Below are 4,728 nucleotides of genomic sequence, written 5' to 3'. Positions count from 1 at the left end.
TCTTTCTTTCTTCCTTCCTTCCTTCCTTTCTTTCTTTCTTCCTTCCTTCCTTCCTTCCTTGCTTTCTTCCTTCCTTCCTTCCTTTCTTTCTTTTCTTTTCTTTCGCACAAGAGTTGCATCCAGAGTGCCGCAAATGACTTCTAGAAGATAGTCTTCACCTAGTTCAGCTACCTTTAAATGACCAATTGGTGAAGCAAAGCAGTGGGGGAAGGTGGTACCAATATTTGAGAGTCCATTCAAAAAGCCTCAGTATTTCTCCTGTTTTTCCTTCTTTACCACTGACTTATAATTTTTGAAGTTGTTTTGATTTCTATGGAGATATACATGTTTAATATACGAGCTATATTGAAAGAAGTTTCAGCATGTTCTCTCTATATGTACATATATTTACAAATGTGTGTTAAACTTATATAAAGGAAATTAAGTTTCTGTGTTACTATTTCTATATCATTCAAAAATGATGCAGATGGATTTTTGCCAAATTTGAACGTATGTTTATGTGACAAGTTATACTTTGTGGGGCCTACAGAAGGTAGTATCTCAGAGATATAGGCAAGATAAGAGCTGGGATTTTAAAACTTATAAGTAGTTAATAATTCTCTGGAACACTGTTGGAGAATCTACTAAAATTTTTTAAATTATAAAATTGGCATTATTTAATTAAGATACAGTTAAAAGTCCTAATGTCTATTAAAACAAACAAAAAAGAAGCAGGTAATAGGTTTCTAGCAAAATGGTGAACGGAATATATGTCTATCTTTTCTTTCTTCCAGAAAATCTCTTGAAATGATGGATTGGAGCAGAATTAAAATGAAACAGGCACATGTGACAAAGTACTGGAACTTCTACCAAAATATCAACCATGAAATTTAAATATTAATGATAAAGGAAACAATAGATTAGACAAAACTACAGAGTATCTGAACTGGAAGATTGAAGAAAATCAGCTAGACTGCTACAGAGACAAAGATAGGCTGTATATGAAAGAATAGTTAAGAGACTATAGATAGGCCAACACATGGATGTTTCAGGAGAAGAAAAAAAAGAGAGAATGAGGGAGAAACAATATTTTAAAAGATGATGTCTGAGAATTTTCTAGAACTGAAAAAGACCCAAACCACCCCAAAACCCATGAGTCTTCAAACCGAGGAAGCAAACCAAAACCTGAACAGGATAAATAGATTCATTAGCACATAGTCTCTTGGTAGTAAAAATGCAGAAAATCAAAGACAAAGAAAAAAATATTAAAAGAAACCAGAGAGAAAAAGATGCAATATCAATTTTTCAAAAAGTTGACAATTATAGTGACAGTAGATTTCTCATTACCAACAATAGAGGCTAGGAGAGAATGGAATAATATCTTCAAAATGGGGAGGGAAAAGAACTTCTGTCTTAGCATAATATAACCAAATAAACTACATTCAAGACTGAGGGCAAAAAAGAAACTCAAATAATTCTGCCATTCACAAACTCTCATTGAAAGAAACACTAAAGAATGTACTTCTGGGGGGCTTCCCTTGTGGCGCAGTGGTTGGGAGTCCGCCTGCCGATGCAGGGGACACGGGCTCGTGCCCTGGTCCGGGAGGATCCTGCGTGCCGCGGAGCAGCTGGGCCTGTGGGCCATGGCTGCTGGGCCTGCACGTCCGGAGCCTGTGCTCCGCGGTGGGAGGGACCACAACGGTGAGAGCCCCGCGTGCCGCAAAAAAAAAAAAAAAAAAGAATGTACTTCTGGGCAATGAAAAATTAATCCAGGAGAAAAAAGCAACAGGCCAAAAGCAAATGAATTGGTAAGCACATTGGTAAATTGAAATAATGATTGTCTATGCTAGCAATACTACTACTACTAATGGCTGATGTGAATAAATAAAGAGGAATTAAGATAATAGACAACATTAACATGGGAGGTAGGAGGGAGGAAATCTGAATTAAAGTGTTCTCATATTTCTTGAAGGAAGAGGAGAGAGAAAACGACTGACTTGACTTAGTTTTTGTAAGAACTTTATTAAGATATAATTAACCAACAATAAACTGTACATATTTACAGTTTTTAATTTGATGTGTTTAACATATGTATACATCCACAAAACCAGCACTGTAATCAAGTTAATAAACATATTCACCACCCTCAAAAGTGTCCTCAGGACCTTTGGAATTCTGCCTGCCCTCCCTCTCCCAAACATCAGTCTTCTTTCTCCTTCTATAGATTAGTTTTCATCCTCTAGAACTTTATATAAATGGAATCATATAGTACATACAATTTTTTTGGTCTGGCTTTTCTCAGTCAGTATAATTATTTTGAGACTCAACCACATTGCTTGTATCAATAGTTCATAATTTCATTGCCAATTAGTATTTCACGGTATGCTTATTCCTTCATCTGTTGATGGGCACGTGCAATCATTCCAGTTTTTGGTCATTACAAATAAAGCTGCTATGAATATTATGTAAAAGTTTTTGTTTGGATATATGTTTTCATATTTCTTGGGTAAATACCCATTAATAGAATGGCTGAATCATATGGTAGGTGTATGTTTAAAATTTTAAGAAACACCAAACTGTTTTCCAAAGTGGTTATATCATTTTACAATCCCATCAGCAGTGAATGAGAGTTCTAGATACTCTAAACTCTTGCCAACATTTGGCGTGGTCTTTAAAATTTTTGCCATTCTACTAGGTGTACAGTGGTATCTCACTGCGGTTTTATTTGCAATACCCTGATAAGGCATGATGTTGAGCATCTTTTTATGTGTTTACTAGTCACGAATATATTCCTTTGTGTTAAGTGTTCAGATCTTTTTTGTCAATTGTTTCCCATTTATTGTTGAGAATTCTTTATGTATCCTGGGTACAAGTCCTTTATCAGATATATAATTTACTCATATTTTCTTTTAGTCTGCAGTATGTCTTTTGATTCTGTTAACTGTGCCTTTCAAAGAGCAGATGTTGCAACATTTGATAAAGTCCAATTTATCAATTCTTTCTTGCTATGTCTAAGAAATCTTTGCCTTACCCAAGGTAGCAAAGATTTTTACCCATGTGTTCTTCTAGAAGTTATATAGTTTTAGGTTTTGCACTTAGGTCTCTGACCCATTTTGAGTTGTTTTGAACCTGGTGTGGGGTATGTACTGAAGTTCATTTTTCACGTATGGATATTGAATTCCTCCACAATCACTATTTCAACCATTTGTTGAAAAGACTATCATTTCTCCACTGAATTGCCATTGTACTTGGTCAAAAATCTGTTGTCCATATACGTGTGGGCCTTTTCATTCTATTCCATTGATGTGTCTGCCTATCTTGATACCAGGATCATGCTCCCTTGATTTCTGTAGCTTTGTAATAAGTCTTGAAATCAGGTAGCGTTAGTCCTCCCATTTCGTTGCTTTTCAAAGTTGTCCTGGCTATCCAAGGTCCTTTATATTTCCACACTAATCATAGAAGTGGCTTGTCAGTTTCTACAAAAAAAGTCTGCTGGGATTTTGTTTTTGAATACATGAAATCTATAGATCCATTTGGGGAGAATTGCGTCTTACAAATATTGAGTCTTCTGACCCATGTACACAGTATACTGTAGTTTTCAGTGTACAGGGCTTGCACATATTTTGTCAGATTTATCCCTGGGAAAAGGACAAATTTTATATTTTTATATTTTATGTTTTTTATGGTATTTTAAATGGTATTTTAAATTTTTGAAAGCTTATCTCTACTACATAGTAATATATTTTAATTTTGTATATCAATCTTGTATCCTAAAACCTTGCTAAACTCACATATTAGTTCTGCTATTTTCTAGATTCTGTAAGAGTTTCTACATAGAAGATCTTGTCATTTGTGAATAAAGACAATTTACTTCTTTTTCAAACTGGATGCCTTTTTGGTTGTTTGTATTCTACCTTATTACACTGGCTAGACTCTCCCACATATTGTTGAATTAAAATGGTGAAAAAAAGGCTTCGCTGGTGGCGCAGTGGTTGAGAGTCCGCCTGCAGATGCAGGGGACGCGGGTTCGTGCCCCGGTCCGGGAAGATCCCACGTGCCGCGGAGCGGCTGGGCCCGTGAGCCATGGCCGCTGAGCCTGCGCGTCCGGAGCCTGTGCTCTGCAACGGGAGAGGCCACAACAGTGAGAGGCCCGCGTACCGCAAAAAAAAAAAGGAAAGGTGAAAAAGAGATATTCTTGCTTAGTACTGATTTTAGGGATAAAGCATTTCATCTTTTACCATTAAGTATGATATTGGCAGTAGGTTTTTTGTCAATGTCTTTTATCAAGTTAAGGAAGTTTTTTTTTTTTTTTCTATATCTAGAAGCTGAGGGTTTTTATCAGGAAGTGATGTTAGATTTTTGTCAAATGATTATTTGTCATCTATTGAGATGATCATGTGTTTTTCTTTTTTAGTCTGCTGATATGGTGAATTACATTGAATTTTGAATGCTGAAACAACCTTGCATTTCTGGGATAAATCTCACTTTCTCGTGATGTATTATCCTTGTTATATGCTATTGGATTCTATTTGCTAAAATTTTGTTAAGAATTTTTGCATCTATGTTCATGAGAGATGTTGGCTTTTTTTTTTTTTTTTTTTTTTTCTCGTAATGTCATAATGGCTGGTTTTGGTTTCAGGGTAATGTTTGCCTTCAGAATGAGTCAGGAAATATTCACTCATTTTCAATTTTCTGGAATAGTTTGGGTAGAATTGGTATTCTCTCTACCTTAAGTGATTGGTAAAATTC

This window comes from Pseudorca crassidens, chromosome 6, assembly GCF_039906515.1.
Source record: "Pseudorca crassidens isolate mPseCra1 chromosome 6, mPseCra1.hap1, whole genome shotgun sequence".
Lineage (NCBI taxonomy): Eukaryota > Metazoa > Chordata > Mammalia > Artiodactyla > Delphinidae > Pseudorca > Pseudorca crassidens.
This window is presented reverse-complemented; position numbering follows the sequence as displayed.